The sequence below is a fragment of the Melanerpes formicivorus genome, unplaced genomic scaffold (assembly GCF_026170545.1).
Source record: "Melanerpes formicivorus ecotype bairdi unplaced genomic scaffold, bMelFor1.0.p_v2 SCAF_4, whole genome shotgun sequence".
NCBI lineage: Eukaryota > Metazoa > Chordata > Aves > Piciformes > Picidae > Melanerpes > Melanerpes formicivorus.
The window spans coordinates 6,799,246-6,813,838 of record NW_027142356.1 but is presented as its reverse complement, the minus strand read 5'-3'; the positions used below and the strand labels follow the sequence as shown (position 1 = coordinate 6,813,838).

The 14,593-nt window shown below is 40.6% G+C and overlaps 1 protein-coding gene across 5 annotated transcripts in view; it reads right to left on the bottom strand.

Moving 5' to 3' along the window:
* The window catches only part of BANK1 (B cell scaffold protein with ankyrin repeats 1), a 177,887-nt gene that overhangs the window by 98,543 nt on the left and 64,751 nt on the right, over positions 1 to 14,593 (bottom strand). The gene's annotated exons all lie outside the window — the stretch shown is intronic.

The window sequence follows — 14,593 nt, the reverse complement described above, 5'->3', positions numbered from 1 at the left end:
ACTGGATGGGGTGCTTGGTGCCATGGGTTAGTTGTTTAGGTGGGTTGGATTGGTTGATGGGTTGGACACGATGATCTTGAAGGTCTCTTCCACCCTGGTTTATTATTATTATAACACAATATTAATTTTTATTAGTGTTTATTTTTCACCTTGGAGGACTGGGACAAAGTTAAACTGAAGTCAGTTTATCATTTCAGCACAGTCCTGTAATTCTAACCGTGTGACTGGCCACAAGTTCCATACAATAACAACGACAAAAAGAAACGAAGCATAAACAGTACTTCCTTCTGCCTTCGTACTCCACTTTCTAGCACTTGCGGTCTGTGGTGTATTGATTTGTCTATATATCAGCATGCAGTGCACCTCTTTTCCAAGTGTGCAGCCAGCCTGCCTTAGGCACCATCAATTTCTTGCACCCTCAGGGTCTCGTGGCTGTGTCTTTATCAGCCACTGTACAAAGAACCGTTTCCTCCAGTTTGTTTTGGAGCAGGTTACTCCTAGGTTCAATTCATAGTCAGACTCCATCCCTGTTTGACCTCTCTGCTCTTCTAGTAGTTCACTCATTCCCAGTTTTCTTGTAGCCTACTTAATTGGGCCTTAGAGAGAGAATCAACTCCATCATCCCCACCACTCTTTTCTGAACCTTTTCCAGACAGATTTAACTGTTTTGAGATGACAGGAGAAGAGCTGCACATGATACTCAACTTGTGGGTGAGACATGCAATTTATGCATTGTCAAAATTATGTCCTGTTTTGTTCTCTACTCCTTTTCAAGTAATTTCTAGTATTTAATTTGATTTTTGATCTGCTTCCTAGCAACAAATTGATGTTATCATGGAACTGAGTGGTCTTATTCCTCAGTGCTAAGAGCCTGCTCAAAGCCTCTCATTTTGTATGACAACATGGGACTGCTTTTTCCACTTCGGTTTTACCTACAATGAATATTATCTGACATTTTACTGCATAGTCACTATACCTCATAAGACCTTTCTCCCATGTTTTCCTTCCCCAGTTTGCCCCTCACCTTAGTACCCTGAATACTTTGTATCACTAGCATAAGGTTTTTTCCAACTCTCTCCCTCCTGGTTTGGGCCATCCATGCTCCATCAATTACTGACTTGATCATGTTTGCTGACTTATAAAAACTACAAGAAACCTGTAAAGCAAGACTTCCCATTACAGATAATACACTTCATTACAACTCCCATTAATTTGTCTGGTAGAGACAACATGCTAACCTCCCCTCCTAGTTCTCAAGCTCCTCAATTTGGTGTTGGCATCACAGTTCCACCTTCTAGTACTACAGTGCAGTTTTAGGCCGGATGTTAGGAAGAAGTTCTATACAGAAAGAGTGATTGCCCATTGGTAATGGGCTGCCTGGGGAGGAGTCACCATCATTGGAGGTGTTCAGGAAGAGACTTGATGGAGTGCTTGGTGCCATGGGTTAGTTGTTTAGGTGGGTTGGATTGGTTGATGGGTTGGACACGATGATCTTGAAGGTCTCTTCCAACCTAGTTTATTCTATTCTAAAACTGCACATTACTACTAGAAATTCAATTGTTTCATTTTTACATTTCCTCAGAGCTGTTACTAAATACCAGTTAGTCCAAGCAATGTCTTTCGGCACGTTGAGCACATTTTTGCTATAACTTCATGATTCCTTCAACTGGAGACAGTCTCTTTCCATGTGTCTCCCAAACAGGCCTACAGCTTAAGAATCTACACAGTATATTCTTATTTTCTTGCATTCTCTTTTATATCCCAGTCATGAATTGTCCTGCAGGCTAGGCAGCACCTTCTCAGCACTTGGCAGGGCAGAAGACAGACTTAATAGTAGCTGTGACTTCATTTGCCACCCCACCCCATTCCTCCTGCAGAATACTACCATGGCAGAGCATAAAACCTCACCCCATCAATGGGCAGAAGGATTTGAGAAACAAGAAGAACAGGTCCTTGAATAAGCACAGATAAGTATTGATCGATCAAAAAAGTTCTTAGAATTTTTGACTGTGTTTTGGATGATGAACATTCCACTGCTATCCTGCTTCAATGCTGTTTTGACACAAGGTATTTGACTGGGCTACATTTTAGTCAACAGTCACATTAAGAACCCCAAATTGATTTTTCAATTGCCCAATTTTCACTTCCATCAGGCAAACAAAAATCCATCCAAGAAACTGTAAATACACATCACCTGTGTAAATCAAGTGACTCAGCAAGCTGAGTTTCAACAAGGGCACATGTTTTAAATTCTATTGTAAGTAGCGTGCTTTAAAGTGCTTTGAGTCACAAGAGGCAAACTTCAAGTTGTATAGCAGCTAAAGGTTTTGACAAAAGTAGATGCCACACAACTTTACTCCCTATTGCTCAGCTTTAACTGAAGTTCCATAAATAGTACTTAATTCTGTAAGTAGCAAAATTATAAGTGTTACCCTAGAGTACAGCCATTTTAATTCTTATTTCTGTCTATACTTTGCTGACCTAAGGAAAAAAGTAACACCTCCCCCTAGACCAAAGCAAAGATATACCAACTAAAGGAGCTGTCACAAGAGCAGTGAAAATGTATGCAAGCAATTTCAAGGCTAGGGCAACAGGATCAAAACCAAGCATACTTTTGTATATTACACTGGATTCTCTTACACCTGAAGAGCCCAAGGTGGCATTTGAAAACCCATCCACAAATCATTGTCATATTGCTAAGTGAGTATAACACATACAAAAAGACAGAAACATGAACAAGAGCAATGAAATCTGTTGAGCAGTCAATTTAAAAAAGAACAACATATATGAACTCTAATATAGTCTGCATCCTGTTAGCAGGCTCTAGAAGGTCAAATATACTCAGCAGAAAGAGCCTTAACAAAGTACTACACACTCTAAAAGAGTTTCAGGTTTCATCAGCATGAGTGGAAACAATTGCTTACAAATCCCAGAGGGGAGTCAAGTCTATCCTACCAACAGACTGGGTGCTATGATTTCTTCATCAGTATACAAAGAGTCAGCGGCACTCACAGTATCACTTAGGTTGGAAAGGACCTCGAGGATCATCGAGTCCAACCTATCAACACAGACCCCATGACCCCACTCATAAGCCTGTTCTAGGCTTGTAGCTGAGTTTTCAAAGACTTACAAAACAAAGCCATCCCAGAACTAACATCAAGATCCCCTTCACAGCTGAGCTGGTTTCCCCCCACCCCTGCCCCCCTCCCCTCCCCTCTGGTCACCATTCAACTTCTCCCTAGCTAGGTTTGATATTCAAGGAGGCCTGCTATACTTTTGTACTTTGAACATTGCAGGTGACTACACTATTAGCAAGCTAAGTACCTCAGCCAGCCAGGGAGGATTGCAAAAATCAATGAATTGATTTCTTAAACCAAACTTTTTTTTTTTTTCTCCCCTCAAGATTACTCCTTGCAGTAAGGAAAAAAAGGCTGTCTTCAGGTATGAAAACTCACAGTAGCACTGGTAGTGAGATCCTTTACGCAATACTGACAAAAAGACATACGTGAAACTAATGTTTTTAGCTCCACATAAACAATATTAATGTACCTTCACCAAGAATAGAAGACAGGAATATTTGCTTTGTGAAGGGTTAAACTAGGAAAGCAAAGCTCTAAGCACCATCAGGCTGAAAGGAGGAGACACATTAGCCTTGCTGGGTCGTAAACCATGGGAACACAATGCAGCAGTGTAGTTGAAAGAACACAGGTACCTGATTACAAATGGTCATTATGACCTGAAGTGCAAGAATTCGCAAATATCATAGATTGTTGTAATGGAGTCCCTGATCTTCTCATTTTTCTCGGTGCTTGTAAAACGTTGATAAGATACAGGTATTAGTGTGAAACATTTTCTGTAGCCAATCCTAAGTTTACAACTGTTGCTCAAACGAGTCTAATAACCAATCACAAACTGCTGCTTTGTTGTGTTAGCCTTTATAAAGAAAAGATTTGGTACAATACAGTGACACTCAGCCTGAATCAGGCTGCATCCCACCTCTTAATCGCGGCAGCTTTGGTTTCTCGTTTTGATAATGAGTATCCAGATAAACCTCACCTGTACACCTTCACAATTACTTTGACTACATGAGCTTTGTTGTAAAAAACAATCAGCCTCAAAACGTTGGTTCTAGTTGCAACTACAGGTGAAGGAGCCATTGAGAATAGGGCTATTGTCACATACCATGTGATCACTGAGCAACCCTGTGCAGCAATGCAACAAAATTCCCTATGTACATGCAGATACCAGAGCAGGACTGATTTTATCCAGTAGCAGAGGGATTTTCTTTTTGTACAAGATCCAAGAAGATCATCCATTGAAAGGCAATTTCCATAAAGGTTAAATTTTAAGCATGCATTGATGCTAGCGAGCATCACTGTTACATCTCTGAGCCAAGAAGCTACAAGGGAATGTGTTAAATCTGAAGACTGAACTTAACTATTGACATGTTAATTCCAGCATACAAATCTATCTTGATATGAGTCTAGTGACAGGCACTATAAATAAGTTCTTCTTTCCTGTCTTTTCACAGCACCTACTTCAAAACTGAGCATAAAAAGGAGAAAGTTCAGTTCACAAAGTTGTTCAAACTGCTTTCATTTCCACCCCATGCTTAGAACAGACAACAATGTCATCCAAAGAGCCCAATTTCAGAGAAGACAAATAACACAAACTGCATTAGGAAAACAAGGTTATTATAACCTATCTCCTAATTTCACTCAAGAGTTCTCTCTGTAACATTTGTTTCTACAGATAAGTTACAATACTGCAGTGAAATCCTTTTCTGAAATAAAGATGGCTTTATTATCTATAAATGAATGACTAACTGACCCTTGAATTGAAAGTCTTTCAGTAGTACCAAAAAATAAAATACAAATAAAATAATTAAGGGATAATTGTAGTTTTAGCAGGAATTGAATGCTCTGGGAGAGGAAAAAAAACCCCACTCAAAACATGTTTACACCATTATTGTTGTACTGTTATATAAGCAACAGAGAGTAAAGCTGCCTGGCTGAAATACAGTGTGTTGCTAATTACGTACTTTGCACTTTCTATGATCAGATTTCAGCCATGAGCCTTCCATGAAGTTAAACATAGTTTCTTTTTAGTAACCTAACTATATGAACATAGTCTTCTTCCCAGTAATGATTTAGCAAAATATAATATTGAAAAAACACTGGATTTTTGCCAGGCCACACAGCATAGTATTCCTGTTAGCTCATGGACGTGATCACAGACCACAAAATATAGCCACAAGCAACTTAAGTCCTTCCCTTCAGACATTACTGAATTACTTGGTGCTTCTACTCTGCTCAAATTGAGCAGAACCCAAAGACTTTTTTGCTGACTTATGCAGGCCTCACACAGTATGGTGGTCACATGGACACCTCCTAGGAAAAAAAACCACATATCAGATGAGCCCAGATTTGGCTTCTGGGGCTTCCTCTTGTGCAGACACATTAAGGTGCTGTCTGAGAATGGTGGACTCCTGCCACACAAGTCCTACCACCCTAAGCTGGTGATCCTGGCTAACAAAAGTTGCCATTGCGCTTTCCTCATCCCAACTCCCAAATGAACCATCAGAAACTCTTCTCTGTTGATGAGAAATACAAACTTCTAACTCAAGAGACCACCTGCGGTGTGGTGGGTTAATGCCCATCCTGAAAAAAAAACAGGGTGGAGGACGTGCCAGTGCTTTGCCCTCCCTGCAGGGTGTTTTGTCCTTGGGAAACTGAGTCTGTTCCATTCCCCTCTCCCTATATATATATAGTTTAAAGAAAACTCTTTACCTCTCTACTTCCAAGCTGACTCCAAATTGTTTGGTGAATTTGCTCCTTTCCTTTTTTTTTTTTATCCCCACTCTGTTGGGAGGGAGGAGGGGGGAGCATGGAAGAGATTATCAGCCTTGCCCCCATCTGAGCTCTTAACTCCCAGTTAAGGCTTAAACCACCACATGGGGACACTTCCTTTAAGTAATTCAAACATTGATGAAATACACCACCAGTAACTTACCTTATATTCCCAGTACCTTACTTTGAACTTCAGCTGCTCACCTTTGGGCATGATATTCCATCTCCAGCCTAGGCTGGGTACTAGCAAAATTGGGATTAGAAGTGGAGAAAGCTCTGTTCAGACCTCAAGGAACTAATGGCAGGCATGGGACTGACCTAGTTGCCTCTGCAGAGTTAGAGATTCAGCAGTGACCAATGTAGGAGGATAAAGCTCACAGCTGCTGCATTGGTCAGCTATGAACAGTTTCAGACATCAGACTGTACCAGCTACTCTCACAGATACTTCATACACACCACATGGTATGGATGAAGTGAGCCAAACACACACCAGAACCCTGTAAGGAAAGCAACTATGCAGCTTCATCTATTAGACCTTGGATCTGAGATTCCACTTCATTTAATTATCACAAAGCTTTTGTACCCTAAGAGTGCCTTCGGCTTCAAGAGAGACAGGTTTGCACTGGTTTTCCTTCAGTTGTATACAGGGAGGACCTCCACATTTTATTTCAGTGCTGTGCAGGATTAGTCAGAGCAGATGCATGAAATGATGTTGAGTGGTCCATGTGAATGGATTTAACTTCTTCTGTCCATGAAGCTGAAGACTGGTGCCTTCAAATTGTAACAATGCAAAAAGTTATCGTGAAGACTATCAGATGACCACACTGAGCTTCATCAACTTAAGACAGATTTTAACTTGAGACTCTGACTCACAAAGCCTTTTCAGCAGCACCCCACATTTATGTGATTTTCAAAGGCCAAACTTTCTAAGTCTTGCTGACAGAAAATTCTGAACTGTTAACTACTTCAGGCCACCCTGGTACAATTACTCTCTTGGGAAATGCTACACAAATAGTTGAGATGGTTGCTGTGTTTGCTGTTCCTTCAACAATCTAAGTAACACTTCAGTGCCTATTTCTCTATGCAGCTGTGGGTGTAGTCAATCTCTGAGTTGTATAAGCCAATGGGAAAATAATGCTGCTGGACTTCACATCTCATAAATTTATCCTGTGAATAGATTATATCCAAAGAGATGACTGAAGCCTACTGGGCTTTCTTCATGCCCTCATTCTGAAGAGAGGCACTTCTTACTCTAAATCCATCCTGGCAAAAGGTGAAGAAGTTATCTCTTTCCTCCAGGTTCTACAGCAAAAGTGAAAGACTACTGAGGGTACTATTGTCACAATAATCAAACAGGAATAATAATCTAGTGCAGGATCTACAAGATCTGTGTGTTTTGTTGGCTTATACAATATTGTACCTGTTCACTTCATTGCCACAAAATTCAGTGAGCTCTTAAAACAGATTAGATGTTCTGCTGTAAGGGAATTTTCACCATACTGTGTTTAACTGCTTCAAGTGAAATTTTGTATCACACAGAGTAGGAAGAGGCTGTAATTATTTAAAAGCACACATGCTTCAGGCAGAAAATGCCATTCTTGAACTTGCAAGTTTGTTGCACTGAAATGGGAAAAGGGCTGGAACTTTTACCGGCTGTGAAACTGGAACAACTGATACATTTCAGCTAAATATGTAGAAGCCAATGAAAGTAGTAATTATTAGGCTAACCAGAAGGGAACAGCTTTTACTCAGTAGCAGTCCTTTAATGGGGAATTTCAACAGAGAAAAGACACCACTTTTTGGCACCTACACTAAGAACTGGTTAGCTGGGGATCATAAGTGGGAGGAAATGTTAAAGTTCCCAAGCTGTACATTTTTAAGGGCACTATGATGGCTTCAACCTTCAACTAACTTTGAGGCCAGAGCGTGCTTTTAATTGAAGTTTTAGTTCACATACATAAGGTTAAGAGGTAATTGCCATCTTGTGTGTTTTGTCCTATCATAATTCCTTCTCTGATTTTCTTTGCAGAGCATTCTGGAATACTTCAGGTATACAGCAGAGCATAAAATCTAATATTACTATATTGTAGCACTGTCTTAGCCTGTGGGAGTTCTCAGAAAATTGCAGTAAGTAACCAGAAGAGCCTACAGTGATATTTCTGCAGGGTTTGGAAGGCATCCTTCTTTTGTCTCCCAAATTATTAATACAGGACATTTGGAGCTTTTTTAGCAATTTAAATATTCACTTTAAACTATTTGCACAGTGTCTGTATCAATTAAACCAAAGAAATGCTTAAATCTTCATCTGTTCCACCCCTACGCCCCCTTCTATCTTTCCCCCCATTGTTTCACTAGCAGCTGCAAGCCCAGACTATTTCTTCTTTTGGGATAGGTGCTTCAACTTGAAAGAATCACAAAAGTCAGGAGAGGACTTATGTTGCTAGCAGTGGTATGTGACAGAAATCAAGGTATTTCACAAAGAGTAAATGAAGAACATCCCATAGGCCCCAATGCTTGTGTTTAATCATAGAAATAGTACCAGAAAACTCGGGGGGGGGGGGGGGGGGAAGGAGAGGAGAACATAAAAAAAGAGAAAAGAGGAGAAGAATCCATTAACAGGGTAAAAAGAAGCAGGCTTTCCTCAAGTAAACTGCCATCTCTTGGGCAGGAATCTAGGCACCAAGAATTCACAAATCTGGGGATTCAAGAGCAGAATCAGAACTGCTCAAGAACAATTTTGAATGATGAGCTTGGATTTGTTTGTATCATTTGATTGGAGTCTATTACCAGAGTATAAAGGAATAATATACGTACGAGGTACTCTGAAATCAGTTTGGTACGGAATGTATGACCTGAACAATCCACGAGTCTGTTGACATTCAGGACAGTGCTTCCGGCTTTAGTTACATGCATCTACAGAGGATGGAGGACATAGTGCCAAGATCTGTCAGGATTTTAGTGTCTTTCAGTTAATGCTGTTAAACACAGTGTGGGATTTTTTTCCCCAGTGGCTTCTACACAATCCGTTCTTAGTTTTCTCTTCTGATTTTGTTTCCAGTGTACCCCTTCAGAAGGGAATACTCTCTAAATATCACTCATTACTGAAACATTGTTGCCCTTGATGAGCTGAATGAAAGTTTTACCTCAACTCTTCTACACTGATAGCAGGTAATAGCCAAACATAATTCTAAATGTATTTTGACAACATTCAGATAGTTTTGTCTTCTTTAGAACTACATAAAATCGATCAAACAGAATCAAAACAAAGGAAACCCCTGCATAGTTCAGGTCTGAAGTGTGCACTTCATTTCTGACAAGCTTTGCCATATACACTGGTTCTAGTAATTTTTTTTCCTGGTACAGACTTCAAATTTACTTTGTTACAGCAATAATTATTACAATTGGATTCTTTATCAAAAGCAAGCAACTGAAATTCATCTTCTGCATGAAAAATACATTCCAGTGGTTAGCACTGAAAACTAAAAAAAATAAAGGCACAAACCTCTATTTTTACCATTGCCAATTGTTGCCTTTTATAAATCAATTCCTTTTGAATACTAATAAAAAACTTAACAGATCTGTTAGAAGGTAGGAGAGCTCAGCAGAGGGACCTTGACAGGCTGGGCAGAGTCTAACAGCATGAGATTTAATACATCCAACTGTCGGGTTCTACACACTGGCCACAACAGCCCCATGTAGTGCTACAGGCTGGGGTCAGAGTGGCTGGAGAGAGGCCAGACAGAAAGGGACCTAGGGGTCCTGGTTGATAGTAGGCTGAACATGAGCCTGCAGTGTGCCCAGGTGGCCAAGAAGGCCAATGGCATCCTGGCCTCTATCAGAAATAGTGTGGCCAGCAGGAGCAGGGAGGTCATTCTGCCCCTGTACTCAGCGCTGGCTAGGTCATAGCTCGAGTCCTGTGTCCAGTTCTGGGCCCCTCAGTTTGGCAAAGATGTTGACTTGCTGGAATGTGTCCAGAGAAGGGCAGCAAAGCTGGGGAAGGGTTTGGAACACAAGCCCTATGAGGAGAGGCTGAGGGAGCTGGGGTTGCTTAGCCTGGAGAAGAGGAGGCTCAGGGGAGACCTTATTGCTGTCTACTACTACCTGAAGGGAGGTTGTAGCCAGATGGAGACTGGTCTCTTCTCCCAGGCAACCAGCAGCAGAACAAGAGGACACAGTCTCAAGCTGCACCATGGGAGGTTTAGGCTGGATGTTAAGAAGTTCTTCATAGAGTGATTGGCCATTGGAATGTGCTGCCCAGGGAGGTGGTGGAGTCACCATCACTGGAGGTGTTTATGAGGAGACTGGATGGGGTGCTTGGTGCCATTGTTTAGTTGATTAGATAGTGTTGATGATAAGTGGGACTTGGTGGTCTCAAAGGTCTCATCCAACCTAGTTAATTCTATTCCATCAAATAAGAAGATACAGCATCATCATGGCCTCCATTTAGGCAGAGATTTAATTTCCTTCCTGCATTTTGTCCAAAAACTGAGATGCTACAGAGAAAGAATATTGCATATATGTTGAAGTTCTTGCAGAGCTATAACCCCTAGGTTTTCCTTTTGCAAGGAATTTCTCTAAATCTGATGTGCTGCTCAAACAATTCTCCTTGTTTAGATGGCAAGAGAGTCAAATCAAGAGAATTCTGAAAAACTTCCTCTATCAGAAATCATGATGTGCAGTGCTACAAACATCCTAAACAGGTAGGGTTGTTCTGTTAAATATTACAGGAATAAAATAAGCTTACCAGGACATCTTGGGGTTTTATTATTCTTTATTAGCATTAAAATATATATATATATATATATAAGGAATGCTGAAAATATTTTAGTTGAGCCTACCACTGGGGAATAACCTAAGCACATCTTATTTAAAAGCATATATTAGTAGAGAGACATATGTTCATGAGACCTGGTTATATTGATATAATAGACTGGGTATAACAGAACAGTTATTCAGAAAAGATACTAAACAAGAAGCTACAGATAAGGCCTGTCATCAAGTGCTCAAAGTTTCCTACTTCACTTGAATAAATGGAAACTGAAAGACAAGTAAACAGCCTCAGGGTTTGCAAGAATACTACTATAAATATGACCATGTGTATACATGATAGGAAACACAGTGAGAGCTACAGCAATAGCATGCACATAGCTCTGCTCTTATCTAGGATGATGAAGCTATTTCTGGTGGAAAATCTGACTACAAAATAAAGATGGCCAAATATTAGACAATCTGAAATTAGGTATTGAAGAGTGAATCAAACAAATACTAGATGAGGGGATTATTCAGATGGATGTGTTGAAAATAAGATGGTACCAGAGCTGATCTTTCACACCTTTGCTGTCCCTCTTGGCTTTGCCAGCGTAGACACCTGTAGTGGGTTGAAATTAGCCCCAAAGTAATTTGAAGAACTACCCCTCAAAATTAAAAATCTCTAGACTAGCTCAGTTTGGGATGGAAGCAAATGAAGCTCTATTTACAAGCAAACTAAAATCTAGAAATGTGAAATGCAACAAATATGTACAAAATATACAGTAGATGTACTCTCTCTCTATATATATATATATATTTACAATTTATAAGCAACAGAAACTCCTCAGGCCCCCTGGATGCATCCAGTGGGGACCGTTCACTTCTTCCCTCCTTACCATTACCTCACAGAGTAGTCAAAACAGAGATACCCCTGGCAAGGGCATGGAAGAGAGAGAGGAAAGGTGCAAGCAGAAGCAACAGAAGAAAAGAGAAAGAACTGTTTATGCCTCTTCCCAATATCCCATTAGTAAGCCAATGAATTACATTGGCCTTATATAGACCTTATCATTATTTTTCTTTTACATCCAATGGTATTTTATTTTACTTTCAGTCTTTGCAGTCAGGGACTAAGCTAAAGTTCCCCCTTCAAACTGTAACAACACCAACCCCCCCCAAGTACACGCAAAAAAAATTTGTTAAACAGTCATTCTGGGGAAGGGAGAGACTCTTATAAACCTATGGAAGCATCATGGATGCAGTGATGTCTCAATCTAAACCACAGTGAATAGAGGCAAGCATCACATAGCATTTATCTCTGTATCACATGCATTTTTTTCCCCTATTAAATTTTGTTTTATGCTCCTGAGTTTTTAATCACACACACACTTTGTGAGAAGTCAGACCATGCAATTTGTTAGTTATCCAACAAAATTAGAGGTCTTCATTATTTGCTCATTTGGAGTTAATATTGAGAGCTCTCAAGTACAGCAGTTCATTAGCTGTATGCCAGCATACTTTAACTTTTTAATTAGCATCAGCATAAAAACACATCAAGAAAGGTTTCCTATCTATACCTCAAGCTGCAAGAGTGACCTCTTGTAGTCATGCCAATGACTGGAGTAATGACTCCAAAGGATAAGGTTTAAAAAGATTTAAACTTCTTTTAGTGTTTAGGTTGAAAGTAGCACATCTTCACTTGGGAAAATTCCAGCTTCTGGGAAAAGCATCCATGGTTGGGTAGAGGTATTATAATAAAGCTGAAGCTGTTGCACACAGCCTAGAAACCCAGGAGATTAACTACAGTCCATTAGATGCTAAATGCACAAAAAACCCACTCCAGCTTTTGGAGGAAAATTACATATTCAAAGCACTATGAACTAAGCATTTCACAGTACCACAGTATATTAGAGGTTGGAAGGGACCTCTAGAGATCATTGAGTCCAACTCCCCTGCCAAAGCAGGATCACCCAGGGTAGTCTGCACAGGAGTGCATCCAGGTGGGTTTGGAGTCTCCAGAGAAGACAACTCCACAACCTCTTTGCGCAGCCTGTTCCAGTGCTCTGTCACCTTCACAGTAAAGAAGTTTCTCCTCATGTTGAGGTAAAATCTTATATGTTCAAGTTTGAACCTGTTGTTCCTTGTCTTATTACTGTGCACCAACAAAAAGAGCTTGCCCTATCCACTTGACACCCATACCTCAGATATTTCTAGACATTGATGAGATCCCCTCAGTCTTCTCTTCAAGATTAAATAGCCCCAGGGATCTCAGTCTCTCTTCACAGGGGAAAAGCTCAAGTCCCTGAATCACCTTCATGGCTCTCCATTGAATTCTTTCCAGCAGTTCTTTGTCTTTCTTGAGCTGGGGAGCCCAAAACTGGACACAGTATTCCATTCCAGGTGTGGTCTCACCAGGGCAGAGTACAGAGGGAGAAGAACTTCCCTAAATCTGCTGGACAGCCTTCTTGATGCATCCTAGGATACCATTTGCTTTCTTGGCCACCAGGGCACATTGCTGTCCCATGTAGAACTTGCTGTTCGCTAGCACTCCAAGGTCTTTCTCTGTGGAGCTGCTTTCCAGCAAGGCAGCCCCTGACCTGTACTGGTATATGTTGTTATTCCTTCACAGATGCAGGACCCTGCACTTGTCTTTATAGAACTTCATGGGGTTTGCCTGCACCCAGCTCTCCAGCCTGTCTGGATCTCGTTGGATGGCTGCACAGCCTGACAGGTGTCAGCCAACCCCCACCCCATCCCCCCCAGTTTTGTATCATCAGTGAACTTGCTGAGGGTACTCTCAATCTCCTCATCCAGGTAGTTGATAAAGATACTGAACAAAACTGGACCCAATACCAGTCCCTGGGGAACACCACTGGCCACAGGCCTTCAAGTATTTGATACAAGGTCAGACCACAGGCTTTATTAAGTTTGATGGGCACTGAAGGTTTTAGAAGCAAAGTTTGGAAGTAGGCAGGAATCCCACACAATCACATACAGGTAGTCACTGCTAAGTTAAAAAGTTTCTTTACTATAACTTACCAACCTGCCTTTATTTCAACCATGTCTGTCTCAATGCAAAGCATCTGGAAACAGACAGCTGGATTTTTGGCATAAATTAGACTATTTTGACCACTAAGGAAAGGGAGCATACAGAGGAATTATGAAATTAAGGCTGCCTGATGTTCAGAGAGACAAGAATAACTGATCTCAGTGTTAAAAAGCCTTTCTTCTGATAGCTTCATTTCCTTCCCAACACTGTTTAACTAGTTTTCATTCTCATTTTTCAGTTTTTATTTCACATTTTCTCTGTGGAAGAAAAAAATGGTTCTTGGAATAAAATGCTATCAAAATGGCTGAACAAGGAATTGCAAATCTTCTATTAAACCTGATATATCTAACACCTGTTGGAGATGCTCTTATAGGGAGTCAAGGACATGGCTTCACATAACTTACTCTAAGTGCTCTGCAGTCATATCTTCCTTTCATGAAGGATCTAGGCATCTAACTTTGTACTTTCCTGTTGCATCACACCAAACCAGTTCATTTTAACAAGGTGGCTATTTGGCTCAAGCTTACAAGCTGTCAGCTTCCTTTTGAACTGCACAGGCCTTCTGGAGAGGTCCCACTTCACACTGGGAATGACTCTTAAATGTGTCTTATACACATCCTGCAGCTCCATACAAGAATACATCAAGTACAAGTGCCTCACTTAAAGCTCTACTTGCCTGCTTTCTCTAACAGACTCACATTTAAGCTCTGGTTTAGAATACAAATGGAATCTGTTTATCTAGTACAGAAGGGTGATCCCCACCATCCAAAAAAACTTACTGAAAAAGCAAGGAAACATGATAGTGATCACAGTAAAGCTACTTGCAAAACTTATTCTATTTAGTCATGACTAGTAAGTGTTATACTGTACTTGATCGTAACAAGCTTATTTTCTTTCAAAACCATAGCCTGGGTACACAAAACAGGAGTCAGGAAAACAACTCAAATGC